This window comes from Mandrillus leucophaeus, unplaced genomic scaffold, assembly GCF_000951045.1.
Source record: "Mandrillus leucophaeus isolate KB7577 unplaced genomic scaffold, Mleu.le_1.0 Scaffold186, whole genome shotgun sequence".
NCBI lineage: Eukaryota > Metazoa > Chordata > Mammalia > Primates > Cercopithecidae > Mandrillus > Mandrillus leucophaeus.
Window position 1 is genome coordinate 516,125 of NW_012101876.1, and position 25,412 is coordinate 541,536.

The window sequence follows — 25,412 nt, forward strand, 5'->3', positions numbered from 1 at the left end:
GATTGCATCCCAGTTGCCACTGTTGAACATACATATCCAGCCTTGAGCTTCTCACCACATTAGAACTGGATAGTGTACCAATTTCATCATAACCACAGGCTCTGCAGTTTCTGAAAAATGGATTTAACTGCTGTTGTTGCTGCTGCTGCCACCTGTCTCACCAAAATTCATAACAACACTAGCTTCTAAGTCAAAGTTGGGGAAAAATGATCTGAATGGTACAGCCTAGGTCATGTGTCCAAGATGCAGAAGACTGAGAGAGTTAGTATTTGCATTTGTGACTTCTATATTGAGGATAAGCTTAGATTCATTATATGGGAAATTCTCTAAATATATGGGAATTTAGATCCTGGATGGTAAAAAACTAATGGCAAGTGGCAATCGATACTATAAAATAATTGGAAGCTATGATAAGTTCTGTGAAAAAATAGGGATTAATAAAGAATAAAATAAGAGGAGTCTACTTGAAATACAGTGGTCAGCAAGGGATATAAGCTGTGACCTAAGAAAGGGAAGGATCTAGCTATGCAAAGTCTGGTTACAAGTAGAGGAAAGAACAGAGTAAAAGTCCCTAGGATGGGAAGGAGCTATGTTCCTGTAACTAATAACAGCTGGAGCATAAGTGAGGCAATATGGACAGGATCATACTGGGTCTTGTAGGCTGTGGTTAGATATTTGTATTTTACCCCAAACACAAAAGGAAGTCATTGTAAGCTTTTAGCAAGGAATAAAATTATCTAATTTCAATTTTTAAAGAAAATTGCTTTGCCAATGTCTAGAGAAGGAATTGGTATGGAAAGAGTCAAATCAGAGATATTAGTTGGGAGGCTGTGTGGTATTCCAGGGAGAGAACATGGTCTGAAATAAGAAGGTGACAGCAGAGATCGGGATAAACGTTTGGATCTGATGCATATGTTTGGAGGCAGAATCAATGACTTGAATTTGGTAAGTTGGGGGAAAAAAGGAATCATGGACAATTGCTAGATTCCTGGACTAAGTAATTGAACGAATAGTTGTAACTTTTACTGAAATGGAGAAGTGGAAACCAGTATGGTAGTAAAAGTTCAAGAGTTCTATTTGGGACATGTTCAGTTTGTAATGTTAGTATGTCATCAAATAGGCAAGGGCTCAACTCAAGCTGTGAAAGTACCACAAGACTTGTAACAAACCAATTTACAAATATTTCAAGTAAAACTAGTATTAAACATTCCATGACTCTTGGAGTCCAGAAATATTATGTTGGCTTTTCTCTTTGTTTTTTTTTTTCTTTATTTTTTAAAAAATAACCAAATGTTCAGACATACAGAAAAGTACAGGAATAAAAACTTGCAAGACACCTGTATATCCACCATCCAGATTTAACAAATGTTAACATTTTATTATATTCACTTCAGATCTTTTTTTAAATACCTAACACAGTACACACACTCTACTCCCTCACCCCATTTCTCTGAACAGTATGATGTCATTTATATAAAATTCCAAAATACTCAAAACAATTCTACGTATTTTTAATGGACCACTGCACATCTAGTAAAATTATAAAAACAAGCATGTCAGGACGTGCCAACAGCAAAATATAGTTTTTGTTTTTCTAATTTACATTGAAGGTAGTGTCATACCCACACATAGGGGTTCTGAGAAATCACACCTCAGTCATTTTGGAGTGTGGCTTTTCCCCTCACTTGAAATCTTACAAGAAATCTACTGCTATGGCAACCCAGGGACATTGGAGGGAACCTCTAGCTTGCAGTTCATTGGAGTCACATCTGAAATGCTCTTTGCCTGAATTGACAAAGACCCTTTGGGAGCAGAAAGGCTGAATCTTTGCAGCATCTGCTCCCTCATGCCAAATGTGCCTCCAGAACCTGTCACCGCTCCCAGTGCCACCACCACTTGTGTTAAGGCCCAGCATCCACAGTGCCTCCTCATCAGAAGTCCCAGAACTTGGCACACACAATCTCCAACCTCCCAATTCCAGGAAATGTAATACTTCCTAAAGTTAGACCTCCCCTTTGCTCCTTCAACATTGCCAGCCTCTAGCTTTGGAGTAATGCAGTCCTCAGTCACCAGCTTAACAAACTAAAGGTGTCTTATTTCCTCTAGGGTAAGGGAAGCCAGCACTGAGAACAGTAAGCTCTGTCAACCTTCAAAGAAAAATGCAAAATGATCTCTTTTATTTTTTTCCCAATGAACTTATAAGCCACACTTATGGCAAAATGCCATTCATTTCTCAGACAGGTTATCTTCTCCCACTGAATGCACTTTCCCTTTTGCACATGGCCCTGCTGACCACACTCTCCAATGGAGCTCACCTGGAGTGTTCCCAGCAGTAACTTCAGTAGGTTCTTTTCTCTACCACTGCTCCTTTGCCCTCTTAGGAGATGGCGTGCAAACACTGGACATTTAACTATTTTCATCACTTAGTACTCTGACTTCCTTCGTAGTTTCTTTCTTTCTTCTTGATCTCTTAATTCCAATCATTTCCTATTCTTTTCAGAGAGGCTTTCTCTTTTTTCTTATTTTTCTGCCTTTTATTTCATTGGTAAACCAAACATATTACTTGATAAATAAAAGGGTATTTCTACCAACACAACAGAATAAAGTAAAGGAAAACGAAGTACATTTTAAGGTAGGAATTCTAGTGTCCACTGATCCCTCACAAAAAGAATATGAAACAAACAAATGCTCTAATCTACTCAAGCCAGTAACAGGGCTGAAAAATCCATTTCCAAATTTTTGCTGAATTCATATGCACCTATACCTTCATATACTTCCTAATTAAACTTGCTTTTCTCAAGTAACTGTTCACAAGTAATAGTTAAGTAAAAAAACAAACAAAAACAACACCACCACCACACACACACCATGTATTTTACTTAACTTAAAACATATCCATTTTATGGGGAAAAAAAGTACTTAATACATTAAAGAGCTGTATTACAGGATTTTGTGGAATAGATTAGAGACCTAACTACCACTAATAACATTGTTTCTCAGACACAATGAGCTCCAAGTTCCACTTAGAAATTTTTTTTTTATTATTATTATACTTCAAGTTCCAGGGTACATGTGCACAGCGTGCAGGTTTGTTACATATGTATACATGTGCCATGTTGGTGTGCTGCACCCATTAGCTCATCATTTACATTCGGTATATCTCCTAATGCTATCCCTCTCCCTCCCCCCACCCCATGACAGGCCTCGGTGTGTGATGTTCTCCTTCCTGTGTCCAAGTGCTGTCTCTTATACACATCTAGATGTGTATAAGAGACAGGAATTTCTAGTTCTAGATCCTTGAGGAATCACCACACTGTCTTCCACAATGGTTGAACTAGCTTACAGTGTAAAAGTGTTCCTGTTTCTCCACATCCACTTAGAAATTTTAGCAAAGTAACCCATTGGTAACTCTGTACACATACAATAAGACAAGGAAAACAATTCCTACTTTCAGTATGGAAAAATTACGTTTTCTATAAATATTTTATTTATTTCAGCACAACTGTTTTATTTCAATTATTAGAGAATTATCTAAATGTCTGTCTTTCCCACAAGGTTTTTAAATACAGGACAAATACTTATTAAGGGAATACTAAAGGTGTCTGGAACTAAGTGAACAAGATAGGCAAAACTTCAGTTTTTTATAAACTGTGTATTTTCCTTAATTCCTATTTTCAGGTCCAAAGTTGCTAAATAATAAAAGTAGGGTATTTAATTACTCCTAGATTGAGTTCAGAAATTACTGAAATTCTTACATATCTGAAAGCTTTCAAAAAGTAGGATAAAATCATTTTTGTATCTCTCATGCTGAGAATATGTATGGCACACAATAGGCTTGCAATAAATATTTGAAAATGGAAAATTATCTATCTAGAATGCTATTAGATATAGCCCTGCCCAAAGGGGAAAAAAGATAATTCACAATCTCTTTGAATCCTTAGATTGTATTTTCTCAGCATCGTGGTAGTATTCCATGTTCCGTTTTTCTCACACTCTCCCAACCCCAAATCCCTAAATGGCTGAATTCAGGGAAGCAGGACTGGACAAATCAAATGCCTCATTAAAGATGCCTGCAGAAATATGCCTAAAGATGAAATTATAGCTCTTAGACCAGCACTCAAAACCCTGGAATAAAATAAAAGAGAGGAGGAGGGGGTGGAGGCAAAATTATGTGATTTGACTGTGGTTACTTATCCAGCAAATGTTTCTGAAAGCTACTAACTACTAATTGTGGTAAAGGTTTTTAAGCCTGGAAATGGTGAGTCTCTCTCTCTTTCCCTGACGCTCTGTAATTCATGTGCAGTTTGGGAATGGCACTATGTCTTAAATACAATAATATTTTAGAAAAATTTGAACACTCTAAGTTAATAGGTATACCAATTTGGAGCCATAAAAGAGATGCAACTCCAGAGATTTCAAATAATTTAATAAGGCGTTACCATTTTTCTAAAGTTCTGTGGTACTTTTTTTTCACCAGCCTAGAAAGCTCTACCATGTGGCCTAATTCAAGGCTGCAAGCAGGAAAAATTACTGACTTCATTATGCCTGCCGGGCGCTCTCCAGTAAAAGTGTTAGGCGCCAGGCATTGTCATTCTAGGAGGTTCTGTAGAAAACTTCTGCCCTGACAGATCTCCGCTGGCTTCTTATGAAAATCAATGGAGAGAGGGAGGTTATGTTCTATTGTGTACCAAGCTTAGAGGTTTTTGCCCCCCACCCCACAACTCCTTTGCCTTAGAAAAGGCCCACAGCAGGGTCTAGTCACACTGTAGTCATAATGGCCCATAGGCCACTGAGCGACATTTAGGGCCTGCTGAAGAGAGATTAATGTTTATTATTATTGCCATTAATGGTATTACTGTTATTGTTGTTATTATCCATTGCTTATTGGAAATGAGCATTCTGTGGTCTTTTGAAACATTCCACTGCTTTCCCCGCAGTGCTCAGAACAGCCAGTTGCTTATCTACCAGGGAACAAAGAGTCAAAGTAAAGTCATCATTTTTCACTGTACTTCTTTTGGTGCCACTGGACTTACATTTTTCATTGCTAAGATGAATACGAAGGCAGGAAAAAAATGTTGTATTAGCTAAGGCGAAGCTAGGTATTTCTAGGAAGCAGACAACATCCTTCCAAGTGCTAACCAACAGACTCAAGTGCCTTCCATCTTGAAGCTCCCAAGTCCAACTTGGTGACTGACTCCCTTCCAGCCAGCTTAATGGAGGAAAGGCCATGCATGGGAGGTCTTAAAATTGCACAGACTGCTTCTACTCACATTAACTGGCCAAACTTAACCATAGCGAATCTGAAAAATGCAATATAGTAAGCAGTGAAGACAGGATTGGAACCTGAACAAGTAGACTTCAGAGACTTGGTTTTCAAGTGTTGGAGTGCTGGGTCACTCGAGGTACCAACAACATGGATGGAACTGAAGATCATTATGTGAAGTGAAATAAGCCAGGGACAGAAGTACAAACATCACATATTCTGACTTACTTTTGGGATCTAAAAATCAAAACAGTTAAAATCATGGAGACAGTGATTAAAAGGATGCTTACCAGAGGCTGAGAAGTGGTAGTGGGGTGCTGGAGGGGAGGGGAGGATGTGAGGGGCCTCAAGGTACCATTTCCCTGAGAAAATGACATTTATGTGCAGACAGAGAGCACAGGGCAAGCAAATCAAACAGCTCCTTGCAAGTTGGACCATACATGGAGGGTTGAGTTTTGTTTTTTCTTTTGGTGCTCCTTATTGTTTCAGGAAAGTCAGTATGAGCTCTCTTGAAGCAGCTTTTGCATTTCTGGTAGTGAATCATAAAATGCTAGACGCAGAACAGACAAGCAAATGCAAATATCTTTTATCTGGACTACTGAGTTTCTTCAGAGGAAAAAGCTCCAGTATCCAACCTAGAGATAAACAGCTCGCTACTTGGGATCTGCTTGCTCTAGTGGGAGGTAGGGAGGTTAACTCTTCCAAATAGATTTTCATCCAATTTTCTGCTTTCTTCCTTTTTGTTGTTGTTTGTTTGTTTGTTTGAGACAGGGTCTTTCTCCTCCATGGCCCAGGCTGCAGTGCAGAATGCAATGGTACAATCATGGCCTACTGCAGCCTTGCACTCCAGGGATCAAGTGATTTACCCACCTCAGCCTCCCAAGTAGCAGGAACCACAGACATACATTACCTTCCCAGACCAATTTTTGTCTTTTATCTATTGCTTATTGAAATGAGCATACTGTGGTCTTTTGAAACATTCCACTACTTTCCCTGTAGTGCACAGAACATCCAATTGCTTATCTACAAGGGAACAAATAGTCAAAATAAAGCCATTGTTTTTCACTGCACTTTTTTTGGTGCCACTATACTTAAGTTTTTCATTGCTAAGATGAATAAGAAGGCAGGAAAAAATGCTGTATTAGCTAGGGCGAAGTTAGGTATTAGCAGACAAGGTCTCACTATGTTGCCCAGGCTGTCTCGAATTCCTGAACTCAAGTGACCCTCCTGCCTTGGCCTCCCAAAGTGGTGGAGTTACAGGTGTGAGCCACCATGCCCAGCCCATTTCCTCCTGTTTGTAGTCCCCCAACTTGCTCCTGCTCACCCACCTTATTGATGCATCTGAGTTTATAGTGAATTTCTTCCTTCTTTTCTGTATCCCCTACTACAAAAAAGACTAAGCTGTGTCTTCCTCCACTTTACCTTACCAATTCCCACACTTCTATATGTTTTCTGTCTGGAGAATTTTTCTGTCTAAAGAATTAGCATCTTTTCAAGTACAATGGAACATTTTTCAGGATAGACTATATTCCAGGCCACATAACAAGCTTCAATACATTTTAAATAATTGAAATCATACAAATTATTTCCCCCAATCTCGATGTAATAACATAGAAATTAATAACATAAATAATATAGGAAAATCACAAATATGTGGAAATGAAACATATTACTAAAAATGGGTCAGGAAAGAAATTACAAAGGACATTAGAAAATACTTTGAGATGAATGAAAAATTAAGATACAATATACTAAAACTTAAGGAATACAGCTAAGGCAGTGCTTAGAGGAAAATTAATAGCTGTAAATGCTGTATTTAAAAAGAGGAAAAAATTATTTTATATTTTTATTCTTTTTATTTTTAATTTTTGTGGGTACATAGTAGGCATATAAATTATGGGGTACATAGTAGGTATATAAATTTATGGGGTTCATGAGATGTTTTGATACAGGCATGCAATGTATAATAACCACATCATGGAGAATGGGGTATCCATTCCCTTAAGCATTTATCCTTTGTGTTAAAATCAAACCAGTTATACTCTTTGAGTTATTTTAAAATGTGTAATTAAGTTATTATTAACTATAGTCACCCTGTTGTGTTATCAAATAGTAGTTCTTATTCATTCTTTCTATTTTTTGTACCCATTAACCATCCTCCCCTCCCCTCTGGCACCCCACTACCACTTCTCAGCCTCTGGTAAGCATCCTTTTAATCACTGTCTCTATGATTTTAACTGTTTTAATTTTTAGATCCCAAAAGTAAGTCAGAATATGTGATGTTTGTACTTCTGTCCCTGGCTTATTTCACTTAACATAATGATCTTCAGTTCCATCCATGTTGTTACAAATCACGGAATCTTATTCTTTTTTATGACTGAATAGTACTCCATTGTCTATAGGTATCAATTAATCTGATGATAGGCCCTTATGTTGCTTCCAAATCTTAGGTATTGTGAACAGTGCTGCAACAGACATGGGAGTGCAGGTATCTCTTCGATATACTGATTTCCTTTCTTTTGGGTATATACCCTCCAACATTGGGATTTCTGGATCATATGGTAGCTCTATTTTTAGTATTTTTCAGGAACCTCCAAACTGTTCTCCACAATGGCTGTACCAATTTACATTCCCACCAACACGGTGCCATGGTTTCCTTTTTTCCAGATCCTTGCCAGCATTTGCTATTACCTGTCTTTTGGATAAAAGCCATTTTAGCTGGGGTGAGATGACATCTCATTGCAGTGTGATGCTCTTTTCTCTGATTATCAGTGGTGTTGAGCACCTTTTCATATGCCTGTTTGCCATTTGTATGTCTTCTTTTCAGAAGTATCTATTCAAATAGTTTTCCTATTTTATTCTGATTATTACATTGTTTTCCTATAGAGTTGTTTGAGCTCCTTGTATTCTGGTTACAAATGAATTGTCAGATGAATAGTTTGCAAATATTTTCCCCCATTTTGTGGTTTCTGTCTTCACTTTGTTGATTGTTTCCTTTGCTATGCAAAAGCTTTTTAACTCAATGTGATCCCATTTGTCCATTTTTGCTTTGGTTGCCTATGCTTGCTTTGGTTCCTTATGCTTGTGGAGTGTTGCTCAAGATATTTTTGTCCAGATCAATGTCCTGGAGAGTTTCCCCAAAGTTTTCTTGTAGTAGTTTTATAGTTTGAGGTCTTACATTTAAATCTTTCATCCATTTTGATTTGATTTTTCTATGTGGCAAGAGATGGGGCCTAGTTTCATTCTTCTGCATATGGATATCCAGTTTTCCCAGTACCATTTATTGAAGATACTGTCTTTTCCCCAGTGTGTTTTCTTGGCACCTTTGTTGAAAATTAGTTCATGGTAGGTGTGTGGATTTGTTTCTGGGTTCTAGAGTCTGTTCCTTGGTCTGTGTGTCTGTTCTTATGCCAGTACCATGCTGTTTTTGTCACCATAGCTCTGTAGTATAATTTAAAGTCAGGTAATGTCATTCTTTTTGCTTAGAATAGCTTTGGCTATTTTGGGTCTTTTTGGTTCCATACAAATTTTAGGATTGTTTTTTCTATTTATGTGAAGAACTTCATTAAAATTTTGATAAGGATTGCATTGAATCTGTAGATTGTTTGGGGGAGTATGGGCATTTTAATAATATTGATTCATCCAGTTCATGAACAGGGATATTTTTGCATTTGTCGGTGTCCTCTTTAATTTCTTTCCTCAGTGTTTTATAGTTTTTCTTATAGAAATCTTTCACTTCTTTGGTTAAGTCAATTCTTAGATATTTAACCTTATTTATGTCTACTGTAAATAGGATTACTTTTTAAATTTCCTTTTCATATTGTTCACTCTCAGCATATGAAAATGCTACTGATTTTTGTATGTTGATTTTTGTATCCTGAAACTCTACTGAACTTGTATATCTAATAGTATTTTGTGGAGTCTTTAGGTTTTTCCAAACTTGATATCGTCTACAAGCGAGGATAATTTTACTTCTTCCATTCCAATTTAGACGGTCTCTATTTCTTTATATTTTTTTTTTGTCTGATTGTTTTAGGTAGGACTTGCAGTACTATGCTGAATAACAGGGTAAAAATGGACATCCTTGTCTTGTTTCAGATCTTAGAGGGAAGGTTTTCAGTTTTTCCCCATTCAGTATGATACTAGATGTGGTTCTGTCCTATATGACTTTTATTATGTTGACTAAGTCTGATGTTTCTTTGTTGATTTTCTGTCTAGAAGATCTGTACAATGCTGAAAATGAGTTGTTAAAGTTTCCAGGCATTATTATATGAGGGTTGATCTCTCCTTTCAGCTCTAATAATATTTGCTTTATATATCTGGGTACTCCAGGTTTAGATGCATATTGAAAATTGTTATATACTCTTGTTGAATTGACTTCTTTATGATTATATAGTGACTTTATTTGTCTCTTCTTAAAGTTTTTGTCTTGAAATCTATTTTGTCTCTACTTTTTACTGCTCTCCTTTGGTTTCCATTAGCATGGGATATCTTTTTCCATTCTTTTATTTTCAGTCAATGTGTGTCTTTATAGGTGAAGTGTGTTTCTTGTAGGGAACAGATCAATGGGTCTTGTTTTTACATCCATTCAGCCACTCTATGTTTTTGGAATGGAGAGTTTAGTCAGCTTATGATCAATGTTACTATTGATAAGTAAGGACTTATTCCTGCCATTTTGTTATTTGTCTTCTTGTTGTTTTATGGTCTTCTCTTCCTTCTTTCTTTCCTTCCTGTCTTCCTTTATTGTTCTCTGGTGATATGACTTAGCTTCTTGCTTTGTATTTTTCTGTATCCATTGTATATTTTTTGGTTTGAGGTTACCATAATGCTTGCAAATACTATTTTGTAACCCATTATTTTAACCTGATAACTACATAACATTGTTTGCATAAACAAACAAACAAGCAAAAAGAAAACTAATAAAAACTCTACACCTTAACTTTGTCTCTCTGGTTTTTAACTTTTTGTTTTTTCTATTTATATCTTATTGTAGTGTCTATGGCTTGAAAAGCTGTTGTTATTTTTCACTGGTCACTGTTTATCCTTCATACTTAGGATAAGATTAGTTTACACATCACAGTTACAATGTTATCATATTCTGTGTTTTTCTGTATATTTACTATTACCAGTGAGTTTTTTACCTTCAGGTCATTACTTATAAGTCATTAATGTCCCTGTTTTTCTCACTGAAATACTCCCTTTAGCATTGCTTATAGGAAAGTTCTTGCGGTAATGAAATCCCTTAGTTTTTGTTTGTTTGGAAAAGTCTTTATTTCTCCTTCATGTTTGAAGGATATTTTCACCAGATGTACGATTCTTAGGTAAAAGTTTTTTTCCTTTTGGCCCTTTAAATATGTCATGCCATCCTCTCCTGGCCTGTAAGGTTCCAACTGAAAAGCCTGTTGCCAGACATATTGGAGAGCCACTGTATGTTGTTTCTATTTTCTTGCTGCTTTTAGGATCCTTTCTTTACCCTTGATCTTTGGGAGCTTGATTATTAAATGCCTTGAGGTAGTCTTTTTGTGTTAAATCTGCTTTATGTTCTATAACCTTCTTGTACTTGGACATTAATATCTTTCTATAGGTTTGGGAAGTTCTCTGTTATTATCCCTTTCCATAAACTTTCTACCCCATCTCTTCCTCTACCTACTCCAATAACTCAGATTTGCCCTTTTAAGGCTACTTTTTAGACCCTATAGGTGTGCTTCATTTTTTTATTATTTTTCCTTTTGTCTCCTCTGACTGTGTATTTTCAAATACCCTGTCTTCAAGCTTACTAATTCTTTCTTCTGCTTGGTCAATTCTGCTATTAGAAGACTCTGGCGCATTATTCAATATAACAGTTGCATTTTTCAGTTTCAGAATTTCTGCTTGATTCTTTTTAATTATTTCAATCTCTTCATTTAATTTACTAATTTATTTAATTTAATAAGTCAGATATAATTTCATTTACTAATTCATTTAATTTAATAATTCAGATATAATTCTGAATTATTTCTTTATGTTACCTTGAATTTCATAGATTTTTCTCAACACAGCTATTTTAAATTCTTTGTCTGAAAGGTAACATATCTGTTTCTCCAGAATTGGTCTCTGGTACCTTTTTTAGTTCATTTAGTGGGGTCATATTTTCCTGGATGTTCTTGGTGTCTGGACATTGAAGAATTAGCTATTTAATGTGGTCTTCACTCTCTGGGCTTGTTTGCACTCATCATTTTTGAGAAGGCTTTCCACATACTTGAAAAGACTTAGGCGTTGTCATCTATGCTGTATTTGCTTTAGGGAGCACCCCGAGCTCACTAACACTGTGGTTCTTGCAGACTCACAGAGGTGACACTTTGATGGTCTTGGACAAGATCTTGTAGAATTCTCTGGATTACCAGGCAGAGCCTCTTGTTCTCTTATCTTACTTTCTCTCAAACAAATGGAGTCTCTATCTGTTCTGAGCCACCCAAAGCTGGGGGTGGAGTGACACATGCACTACTGTAGCCACCACCACCACTATGACTGAATTGGATCAGATCTGAAATGAGCACAACACTGGGTCTTACCCAAGGTCTACTGTAACAACTCCCTAGTTGCTGCCTACATTCACTCAATGCCCTGGGGCTCTACAATCAGTAAGTGGCAAAGCCAGTCAGGCCTGTATCCTTCCCTTCAGGGCTGTGAGGTTCTCCAGTCCCTGGGTGGGTCCAGAGGTGCCATCAGGAATCAAGAACTAAGGTCCAAAACCTTAGGAATCTATGTGGTATGCTATTGTACTGCAGTTGATCTGGCACTCGAACCACAGACACAGACCTTCCCACTCTTCCCTCCACTTTCCAAAGCCAGAGGAGCCTCACCCCATAGCTAGCATTACCAATAGGCCATGGGGAGTACCACCAGACTACTGCTGATGCTCTCTTAAGGCCCAAGGACTCTTAGGTCATCTTGTGGTGAATGCTGCCTGGCCTGGGAATTATCCTTCAGGGCAGTGGGCTCCCTTCTGGTCCAGGGAAGGTCTAGAGATGTCATTCAAGAGTCAAGTCCTGGAATTGGGGACCCCAAGAGCCCACTTAGTAGTCTATCCCTCTGTGGCCATTCTGTACCTAAGATACAAGATAAAGTCCCCTTCACTTTTCCCTCTGCTTTTCTCAAACAGTAGAAGTTTTGCCCCACAGCCACCACAGCTAGCAATATGCTGAGTCTCACCCAAAGCTGACAAGTCTCAGAGGCTCACCCAAGGCCCTCGATGTAGTACCTGAGTATTTCTCCTGGTTATTCAGGGTTCAAGGGCTCTTCAGGTAGCAGTTGATGGATGATGCCAGGACTAGGTCCTTCCCTTCAAGGAAGTGGGTTTCCTTCTCACCAAGGGTGTATGTAGAAATGTCATCCAGGTGCTAGGGCCTGGAACAGAAGCCTGTTGACTCTGACTGGTGCCCTATCTTGCTGTGGCTGAGTTGGTATCCAAGTCGCAAGTTCCATAATCTTCCCTCTCCTCTCCTCAAATGGAAGAAAGTGGTCTCTTTTGGAGACATGAGCTGTGCAGCCTAGCGAGAGGTGACGCCAGCACTTTTAACTGCCCTAGCTGGTGTCTCAGTAGGTTGCATGCTTCCCAAGTCCACTGTCTCTGTGCTCAGTTCAACACTAGGACTCACCTATGAGTTGCAGTCCTTATGGCCTAGATTGCCTTTCAAGTTTACTTATAGACTCAGAGCACTTTAGCTCATAATGACAAGGTCTGCAGGAATTTAAATTTGGGACTGGAGATTCCCCTCCAGCTAGAGCTGATTTAAATTCTACATCAGCTGAATTTGGTCCGGTTTTCCTTTCTGCCCTGACTGAACATCAGTGAGTTTAATGCCTCACAATTGACAGGCTCTCCCGCATCCAGTGCCAAGCAATGCTTTCCACACCATACAGCCACCACTGCTGGGTGTGGGGGAAGGGTGACATCAATGATTCAAGACAGTTTTTTCTATCTCTTCTGTGCCTCTTTCAGTGACGCAGAGTTAAAACGAGGTACCACAGGGATTACCTGATTTTTTTTATTCCTATGAAGGAATGTTTTATGTGTAGATTGGTGTTAAATTAGTGTGCTGGTGGTGGGGAGACAGCTAGTGGAAACTTCTATTCCACCATCTTGCTCGCCAAGATATTCCTTATTCCCTAATGAATCACCACATTCCTGATTGAATCAGAGGAAAGTTTTAAATCATAACCTAACCCCTCACTTTAAGGCACTAGTAAAAAAAAATGGAAAGTACATTTAATGCAAGGATATGAGATGAAATAATAAAGATTGGAGTGAAAATTAATGAAATAGAGAGTAGAAAAAAGTAGAAAATCAATGAAACAAAAAATTGGCTGTTTGAAAAAAATTAACAAAATTGACAAAACTTTAGCTAAAAGTCCGAAAGTAAATGATCAAAGATTTAAATTATTAAAAGCAGGAATGAAAGATGGAACATCACTACTCACCTTACATAAATAATAAAGATGATAAAGGTATGCTGTAAATAACTGTATGGAAAAAATAGGTTATGATAAAATAGGAAAATTCCTAAAAAGACAGAAACTACTGAAACTTATTCAAGACGACATAGAGTATGTGAACAGGTTGATAACAAATAAAGACGTGGAATTAGTAATAAAAAATTCCCTCAAAGAAAAGCACAGGCCCACATTGTTTCACTAGTGAATTATACCAAACTTTTGAATAAAAGTTTGATAACAGTATTATTGTTATTTTTCCTGAACAGCAATAAGGTTATGTAAGAGAATGTTTTTTGTTCATGGGATATACATACTGAAGTATTTAAGGGTAAAGAGACATAATATAATACTCTGAAATGGTTCCCAAAACTCTGTGTGTGTGTGTGTGTGTGTGTGTGTGTGTGAAAGAGAGAGAGAGAGTTGGTTTGTGTGGGTAAACAACTCTATGTGTGTGTGTGCGGAAAGAGAGAGGGACAGAAATAAACAGAAACAGAGAGAATGATACAAGAATGCAGTAAAATCGTAACAAATTGAAAAATTTAATTAGAAGTAGATGTTTTGCACACTATTTTTACAATAATACAAAGTAATTTTGAAGTTATTTTCCGATAAAAAGTTATTTTTATCGGAAGTAAATTTTGAAGTAATTTTGAAGAAAGTTACTTCAAAAAGTAATTTTGAAGTTATTTCTGATAAAAAGCTATTTTCCGATATATATATATATTTTAAAAATTCATATGATCAAGTGAGAATTTCATTCTAGGAATACAAGGATTGTCAAGTATTAGGAAATCTCTAAAATAATGTATTACAGTAACAGAATTGAGGAAAACAATTATATGATCATATTCATATGTGGAAATTTGACAAAATTTAAGTCAATCTTGAATAAAGGTTTACTGAAATAAGAGCCAATGGATATTTCTTTAACACAATAAAGAATCTATATAGGACTACCAGCTCTGCCAGATATTAAAACCTAAAAGTAAATTTTTAAACATCTATATTTAAAACAGCAAGTAAATATTGTTGCATAAATATATGGAAAGACAAATAGAGAAAAATATACAAATAATAGTGGGAATTCAGTGTTTTCTAAAAATATCAACATACATCAGTGCAAGAAAGATGGAAATTTTTATAAATAATATTAGGTTAACTGAATAGTCATTCTGAAAATAAGCAAATATAAAGTAGATGTTATCTCAAATACACATAATGCATACATTTAGATTACAGTATTAAACATAAATTTTGAAACTGTACCAACAATAGGAGAGAATTTTATGATTTAGGAATGGAGAAATTATTTCTATGATTCTATGACTCAAATCTATAAATAACTGAAGATAGGTCAATTTTATTACATAAAATGTTTCTAAAGGCAAAAAAATAAAGACAGCAAATATAAAAAACAAAAAGCACTAAAGAAAATTTAGTATGCCATGGGCTCCTAAAACCTGAGGAAGGGAATGAACAACCTAATAAATGAGGAAAGACATGACAGACAGCTTACAGAATAAGAAGTAAAATCACCTCCTTAAACATATGAAAAGATACTCAACCTCACCTAATCAGGGAAGTTAAAATAAAACTGCACAAGGTTCTCCTTCTCACCTACCAGTTTCACAAAAAATAATAATAATAATAATTGACAACCTAGTCCCCTTAGAAAGCTGTGCAAAAATAGCAGTTTTATATTTTGCTGATGGGAATATAAAATGGTAAAAGCCCAATGGGGGGAGAAAAATTACATATAAATTACCTTTCTGATCTTGTAACTCCACTTCTAAAAATCTATTCCTAAGGTAAGCTGGCAAAAACAAGCCAATTTATGCACAGTCTTTCCTTGCAGAAAATTTTATAGTAGCAAAAGACTGTAAACAACCCAGATGTCCATCTTTAGGAGACATCTATGCAATAAAGTACTAGGCAGCCTTTAAAAAGAATGAGAAAAATAACTATATGTTGAATGATTTTTAGGACATATTTTTAGACTAAAAAATTAAATATGCCATTTTTGATGTAAAAAAATTGTGCTATATGAATATATCAAATAGAACAAATATAATAAGGAAGAACTGACATCTTTATTATACAAAAGGAAGGTAAGTTGTGACTTCCAATTAAATTGAAGGATGTAAAACATAAATACATACATAGACATACATTTTCAGGTGGTCCCCGAGTTACAATGGTTTGACTTACAATTTTTTGACTTTACAATGGTGCAAAAGTGATAGGCATTCAGTATGTTCCTCGACTTGTATTGGAGTTACGTCCCAACAAAACCATCGTAAGTTGATAATATTGTAAGTTATTTGGTTTTATTGGGATGTAACCCTATCCTAAGTCAACAAACATCTGAAAGAGACAGAGAAGAAACAGAGAGAGACTTAAGGCATTGACTAATACACTTGTGGAAGCTGGAGGATACTCCGACAGGCTGAAGACTCGCAAATGAACCAAGGTTGCAGTTTGAGTCTGAAGGCAGTCTACTGGCAGAATTCCTTCTTGAGGGAAGGTCAATCTGTTTTCTTAAGGCCTTTAACTACTTGGATGAGGCCCATGTACTTTACAGAGGGTAATCTACTTAACTCAAAGCCTACTGACTTAAATGCTAATCTTCTAAAAATACCTTCACAGAAACCTCAGAAACCTAGAAAAGGTTTCTGGGTACCATGGCCTGGAAAAGTTGACAAAATTAACCATTACAATATTTATTTCTGCTCCTTGCAAATTAGTACCACATAAAACAATAGTAAAGGAGAAAAATAAAATCTATAAACTCCAAGTAACAAAAAGTATTAAAAGAAAGCAACAATAAAATAGAGATGGCACCACTTGGAAACAACAAATGGAAAGTACATGGAGGAGTTGTGCATTAGTCTGCTCAGGCTAACATAACAAAGTATTATCCACTGTAATATAGTTTGGATATTTGTCCCCTCTAAATCTCATGTTGAAATTTGATCCCCAATGTTGAATGTGGTGCCTGGTGGGAAGAATTTGTGTCATGGAGGTGAATCCCTCATTCCCTCATGAATGGCATGGTGTCCTCCCTTGAGGTAGTGAGTGAGTTCTTGCTCTATTCATTCACAAAAGAGTTGGTTGTTTAAGAGTGTGATACCCCTCCTCCTCACTCTTGCTTTCTCTCTCGCCATGTGACATGCCTTCTCCCCCTTCCCTTTCCACCATGATTGAAAGCTTACTGAGGCTCCTGCCAGAATAATATGCCAGTGCCATGCTTTGTGTACAGCCTGCAGAACCATGAGCCAAATAAACCTCCTTTATTTATCAATAAAGGGATACCAGTTTCAGGTATCCCTTTTTAGCAATGCACAATGGACTAAAACAGACTGCGTGGCTTAAACAACAGAAATTTATTTTCTCACATTTCAGGAGGCTGGAAGTCCAAGATTAAGGTTCTGGGAGATTTGGTTTCTGGTAAGGGCTTTCTTCCTAGTTTATAGGTAGGGGTTTTCTCACTGCATCCTCACATGGTTTTTCCTAAGTGTGTGTGCTCTCTAGTGTTTCCTCTCACAAGGACACTGATCCTACTGGATTAACCCTATGACTTCTTCTAATTTTAATTACTTTCTTAGAGGCTATATCTTCAAATATTTGCTTCATGTATGAATTTTGAGGGTATACAAATAGTCAGTCTACAGCAAGTTGTTATTAATTTAGCAGAGAAAAGAAAAATGAATCCTTCAGGTATAGGAGAATACCAAAGAGAAGCAAAGAGTTTTGCCTTGCAGAATCCAAGGAAACTCAGATTTGGAGGTATAGGTGAAAGTAAGGTGAGGGACAAAACTGAAAATAAGAGAATTGATCCAAAGTCTCAATATCATTCAATGAGATCCCTGGTTGCTCTCTCCCCACCTCATGTAACCAGATGAACACTGTGCAGAAGACAAGAAATTTAATCTGTGAAAAAATTGAGACTGAGAACCTCCAGATTCAAAAACCTATGGCGTGAAGCTTAAGAATGAAAATAAGGAGATTAAGATAAACCATAGGCACAAAATCCGTCCACTAGCAACCTTCTCCTACCAGGCACCAGAGTAAAAGCACCTACTCACTAGCCAATCCAATGAATGAAAAGTGATCCAAAGCAAGGTACTCACCATAAGGTTCTAGAAAGAACAAGTCACATATCAAAGACTGAAAATCATAATGACTCAGGACTTCTCATTAACAATACTGGAAGCAGAAAGACAATGGAACAATATGTTTAAAAACCTGGAGACTAATAACTCCTAACATAAATTTTGTGCTCTGTCAATCATCAATCATGTGTCAGAGTAGAAGCGTGTCATCAGAAATAGAAAAAGTTGTAAAATATACTTTCTATATTTCTTTTATACTTCCTCTATTTTCTTCTCCATCAAAACCAAGAGAACACTTGAAAATAGTGCTACATCTAAAACAGAGCATTACATTCAAGAGAGAAAAAAATTTCATTGGATGAGGGTGAAGGGAAGTCCCAGGATGAGTGTGTTGGTACTAAAGAAGACAAATCAGAATTAGAGAAACATGATGAAAGATTCCCAGAGAGAGATAAATATTATATAAACAGAATAAGAAAATTTAAGAAAATCAAAATAGATACAAACACCTGATTCATTTAGCTAATGGAAAAAAGTACTGAGAGTAGTTGTACATTTCCACTGGCATATTGAAAAAGAATTACTGATAGGTACAAGCAAAGCAGGAGTGTGAACACATTATACAATTATTTTATTGAGAAAATAAAACTGATACAAGTAAGAAAATTGAATTATGTGATACCTTTTGGTCTTGCAGTGAAGAATATTTAGAAAAACACTAACATGTAATAATTACGAACATTGATTTGATACCTCAATAATGGAGAAAGGAAGCACAGGACATAAATCCTCTTTTATGACAGTATAAACTCACTAAATAATGTCTAAAATAGAAAAATTGGGAAATATATGTATGAACATGTTATCTGAACATATGGAATTAAATGTAAAATAACAACTATTAAGGGGTGAAAGTGGTTGCCTTTGAGAGCAGGTGTATTGGTAGAGATGAGATAAAAGACTGTTGGCTTTTGTTATGAGCTTTATGGTTTCATTTATCTTTAAAAATTATGTGTAAATGTAACAAAGAAAATTTGAGCTGCAGTTTACAGTGACCTCTCAACACTGACTGTGAGGAACCTACACTAAGAGGTTCTTTTCTGCTTGAAATGGAGTCTGAGAAAACCAGGAACATAAGAAATTGCTCCCTTGAATGAAGCCACTTTGAAAATGTTTAGTGCAGTCAGTGGGGTTGTCATCAGGTCTTTGAAAAGGATATGTCCAGCATGACTTAGAGGAGAGGAGAGTGAAGCAAAATCAAGACAGAGCCATGAGTCTGCTGGATTTACAAACACCATTTGGTGGTCTTGGTTGCATAGGACTTTAATGTGGTGGTAGAGGTGGGAAGCTGATCACTGTGGATAGACATGCAAATAAGAAGTAAGACAACAAGGATAGACTTGTTTAAAATAAATTGTAGGAATGATCAAGCATGAAATAGAAGAGAATTTAAGGTCAACTGACATAGTTTTGCTTGCTTGCTTATATATCTTTAATATGGAAGAGGCTTGAGCTTATTTCCATGCTGGGAGGGAGGAAAGATAAAAGGAGATTCTGGAGAGAAGATAACAGAAGGGGCTATTTTGCAAGGTAAGTGATGGTAAAATCCAGAGCTGGGGGAAACGATTCCTTTTTAAGTAGTTTGTAGCCATGGAAGGGTTTGATCACCTCTCTCTCTCACACATTTTCTCTCTCTCTCTCTCTCATATTTTCTCCTTTAATCTTGATTGTATCTTCAGTTTCCTAATCTGAATTTACCAATAATTTCAGTATCAGTATTGAATAGTCTCAGCCAACAGAAGTGTCTATTCACACTAGTTATAAAGACTTTTGTTTCTGTCCTACCACAATGGAAAAATCTTAATTTTTTAAAAAAATATTTTTGCTAATGTTGAAATAAAGAAAAGTCCTGTATTTTCTTTGCTATGCAATCAGCAACAATTCTGAAACAATTCCAGACCCATGTTAGGTACTTACAAATATTAGATTATGAGAAGGTTATTAGTAACACAGCCATTTAAAAACAGAAAAGTCTCATCAGAAACAGGAGCTCTATTTGTACTGAGATCTGCAGATGACAAGCCATTTGATTTTGAAATGTGATGAATCAATTTTCGACAAAGATAAGGTAGACATATCCTGGTCAAATGCTGGTTGATTTCTACTGTAGAGTAATCAAGTTGACAACACCTAAGTCAAGGACACTCAAACTTTTCCTTTTCTGATAGCCCACTACCATCACCATCATTCTCCTGTAAGTCTTTCCTTAGCCTTTCTCCCAATCACAGTTAATGGCATCTCCCAAAAATGCAACCATACAAAAATTTTACTAGCTATTACCTCCAAAAGTCCATGGATAACTTCAAAATCCTCATTTATTTTTTATAGCAGATCTGAAGAACTGAGAAGAAGAAAATATAGAAGACAAATGGAACCAGATTGTACTATCAATGCATGGTACCATCTAAAACATTATTTGGCTGCTTTACCCTTGATCTGATGAGCTGCTGAAATTCCCTAATAGGCTCCTTAATTTTTTCCTTTAATTATTAAATCTATTCAATTACTAAAACCTTGCAAGCTTCAAATAAAATGTGTCAGGAAGATTCTGTTACTCACCTAGTCTGGAACTCAGAATCAAGAACAACATAGGAACAATCCAATGACTATTCTCTGAAAGGTTCAAAAGAATCAGGAATTGGGTTGTGGATGGACAAAACACAGCATATATGCCACTTCAATCCTCACTTTCCACATCAGCCCAGTCCAATACATCACAAAAAAGTATAGCATGCTTATCCTCAGAGTCTGAACAAGAAGTCAGAACCCTTCTCAACTAAAGACTATAGTCAACTTCTTCCAATTAACTGGAGTTAGTACTTATGATAAAACTTATTTGCCATCACTCGTCTAGAATTTGAAAAGAAATGATTTGTTACTTCCATTTTCAGGTACACAGAAAACTGAGAAAAAGGACTGGCACTTCTGCTGAAAGCAACTAAAGTATGATGAGTGAAGAATAGAAAAGCATCCATGATGTAGCAAAAGTGTGAAAATTCCTGGCTTAAAACTGACAGAAGGGAGACCCTAGAGAGGTAAGAAAGGCACCAAAACCAATTTCCTCCTCGAAATCATTTACCAAACCAGACACACTTAACCACTGGCTTTTCACAAGCTAGGATGACTTCAGGGGCAGAAAACGAAGCCTAGAGCCTACCCAGGAGGAGTCGTCCACACAAAGATTCCCATACTGATTCCACCGAGGCTTAAACACTTAATGTAATAATAATCCCATCTACTTCAAAGCATCTAAAATATTGCCTGTCTTGAATCTTGGTGCTAAGCAGAAAGGGAAAATATATTTCCTGAGAATTCATAATCACAAGTCAGCTGCTAAAAGTTTATAGCCTAAATTCTTACTAACTGGGTAATCTGAAAATTTTCAAGTGAAGATTCAGCTTAAAGTGGTCCCGGACTGGTAATAGCATCAAGCACCTAACAAAAATAAATACAAGTTCTTTACATAAGATACTATTTTCATCCGAGACCTCAAAACATTTCCAAAGATAAAGTTCCAAGGGAAATGAGCAACTTTCAGTCAAAATTTACTAACCCTGCAAGGAAACCAGGCCCATAGCATGAGAATAATAAAAAAACTATACAATTATAGAAATATAGAAGCTATAAAGTATAGCATTAGACATAAAATATACGATAAATACATTTAATAAGGTTCAAAATAAAAGGAGGCTTATAATATAATAAAACATATAATAAGAAGTAGATTTGTAAAGAGCCAAATATAACTTCAATAAACTGAAAATAAAACTGAAATTATATTTTTAATGGATACATTTAATAGTAGAACCAATAGACCCTGCAGGTGTGTTAAGAGACAAAAGCTAAAAGATAAGGCAAAATATAGTATCCAGAATGCAAACCAGAGAGAAAAATATGCAGAAAAAAGTGCAAACCAGAGAGAAAAATATGGAGAAAAAAAAAGACATTGGCATAAGTGGAAAATAGAGTAATTAATTACATTAATATCAGATGAAACAGACTTCAAAATAAAAAGTACTGCTAGATTTTAAAAGGGTCAGATCATAATATTAAAAAGTTTCATTTCACCAAGGCATAGGATGTTAAATATGAAAGGATCTAATATATCACTTAAATAAAAAATCGATAGAAGAGTAAATCCATCCTCATAGAGGGATATTTCTATACTCCCCTCAGTAAATATAAAGCCATACAGGCAAAAAAATAATAATTTTGATGAAATAAACATATATTAAGCTCTGCAACCAGCATATGTACTGACTACATCATTTTTTACCCTATATGACATTTATAAAATTTGATCATATACTGAACCATAAAGCAGGTATCCACATAGTTCAAAGCACTGAAATAAAACAGAATATATTCTCTCACCAATATGCAATTCATCTAGATATCAGTAATCAAAAGATAACTATGAAAATTCCGTAAGTTGAAATGTTAAGGAACATACTTCTAAGTAAACCAAGGATCAAAGAAGAAATTACAGTATACATTAAAAATTATTAGAAATAAAGAATTTTAAAATACTACCTAATAAAAATTGTGAGATGCAGCAAAAGCAGTATTTAGAGGGACTTGTATTGTCTTAAACGCTTATGTCAGAAAATAAGAAAAGTTACAAATTAGCAAGATAAGGTTTATTTCAAGAAGTTGACAAACACAAAGAAATTAAAAGAAAAAAGATAAGGTGGAAAATAACAAATCAGAAAACAAGTGAATTCTAGAATGGAATGGATCAAAGCAACCAAAAAGGTGGTTATATATAAATCATAATACAATGTGAAAATCTCTTTTCAGATTTATTAATAAGAGAAGGCACAAATAAACACTATCAGAAAGGAAAAGGAACACATAACTACACATTCCACAAATATTAAATACGTAATTTATGTCAAAAAGTTAAAAAACAGGTCAAATTCCTAGAACAATTTAGAAGAATTTGAAAGCCTGAATAATCCCATAATTAGAAATATTAAATTAGTAGTTTAAAATATGCCTATAAAGTAACCCCAGTCCTGGGGTTGTTTTTATTGGATTTGTTAAGATATAATTTGTGTAGAGTAAAATCCATACTTTCTCGGTATAAGTTCAATAAGTTTTGTCATGCACAGGCAGTCATGCAACTATTACCACAATCAAAATACAAATATTTCCATCATCCCCCAAAGGTTCCCTTACATGCCTTTGTAGTAACTCCCTTCTCGTACTCCAGCTCCTGGTAACCACTGACTTGATTTCTGAACCTCTAACTTTGTCTTTTTCAGAATTTCATACAAATGGAATCAGACAAATGTAGCCATTAGTCTGGCTTTTTGTCATTTAGCATAAAGGTTTGGAGATTCTTCCATGTCGTTTTGTATATCACTGGTCCATTCCTTTGTAATGCTGAATATGCCACTGTAGGGATGCACAATTTGTTTATCTATGCACCAGCGGATGAACAATTGGATTGTTTCCAGTTTTTTGGCAATTATGAATAAAGCTTCAATAAACATTCTTATACAGCTCTTTGTGTGAACATATGTTTACATTTCTCTTGGGTAAATACTTACAAGTGGGATTTCTGGGTTACGTGGGAAGTGTAAGTTTAACGATGTAAGAAATTGCCAAAGTGTTGCTCCAAGTGGCTGTATCAATTTGAACCCCTACTAGCAGTTCCCGTTGCTCCACATTTCTGTCAGTGCTTAGCATGTCATTTTGTCAAAAAAGAAAAAGTTATTCCTCTTCTGATAGGTATGTAGTGGTACGATTTTACTGGTGAATTCTACCAAAAAGTCAAGGAACAAGTAATTTCAACAGTAAACAAAATCTTCTAGAGAAGCAATAAATGAAGACACACTCTTTGTTTTATGAAGCTAACGTGACCTTGATGTCCAAACATGACGAGCACAGAACACGGAAGGAAAATTGCATAACAAATTTTCTCATAATGTCAGATGAAACTACTCTATACCAAATATTAGCAAACTAAATCCAGCAGTACATAAAAGGATAAAACGGATGACTAAGTTACGTTTATCTCAAGCTTATTAAGGTGCTTTAATATTAGAAAATAAGCTCACATAAATTAATACAATAATCCAATTTTTAAAAAATAAATTCTGGAAAAACTTTTCTAAAATTAACATTAATTCATATGAAAAAAAGAAACTCGGCAGACTAAGCATAGAAACAATCTTTTTTTTTTTTTTTAACCAGATAACAGGTGGTACAAACAAGGTACAGTGAACATCACACTTAATGGTGAATCATTATAGGCAATCTCTTTAAGATTTGGAACAAGAAAAGTGAGCTATCATTATTTCCGTGCGACATTTTACTGGGTTCCTAGCTATTAAAGAAAAGAAGAGAAAAAAAATAAGGATCAGGAAAGAAAAGTGATAACTCTTACTTATCACTTAAATAGTAAATTTTAATTAATTCATTAGTCTGCAAATGGAATGCTTAATCTCTCACTGTCCAAGATTTTACACAAAAAGAATGGGTTCTCATGTATGCTTCTGACACTAGCAGTTGTACCACGATGAAATAGTGATGAGTGATGAATAACACCAGGTTGTGGGATTCTCTGTTCTCTTTTATTCCCTGTAACCATTGCAGCCTGACTTTGCTGCACCATTATTTATTATGAGGCACTCAACAGGTTGCTGGAGGAAATTCATAAATCAGACCATAAAAGTAACATAATAAAGATAAAAGAGGAAATCTTGCAAGTAAAAGGTTAACAGAGGAGGTTTTCTTGTTGTTTGCTGTTACAGGTTGAGAATCTCTTATATGAAATTCTTGGGACCAAGAAGTGTTTCAGATTTCAGATTTCTTTTTGGATTACTAGTCGAGCATCCCCAATCCAAATATCTGAAATTAAAAATGATCCTATGAACATTTCCTTTGAGCATCATGTCAGTGCTCAAAAAGTTTAAAACTCTGGAGTGCATTTCAAGTTTGGGATACTCAATCTGTATTTGTTTGCTTGTTTGTTTGCTGTACTTGGGAATTCTTGAATGTCTTAGAAAACATTGAAGTACAAGGAAGTTTATAAAATCTTTAAAAATCATCAATCATTTAATAAACCACAGAAACTGCCTCTTTGCTAATCTGCCCAATTTCAATATCCATGTTAGGATGTTAGAAAGATTCTCAACCTCTAAAATGACTATAAGTTTCCAGCCAGAATTTGGGTTTCCAGGGTCTAACAAATAAAAAAATTGGCTATAAGTACAACCAACTATGCAGCCTTTCATATTTTCTGAATGTGTAGCTATGATTATTTTGACATGTATGGTATTCAGTATCCAAATCTATTCACTTGTTTATTCAACAAATATAGACTGAATGCTTCCTATGTGCCCTAGAAACATAGGTGTGAATAAAACAGACAAAAATCCTTGTCTTCATAGAGCTTACTTCTTGATTAGGGAGACAGACAGTAACAAAATAAAAGAACAACATAGAAAATGTCCGCTGCAAACAAGTTCTATGAATGAAAATGAGATGGGGAG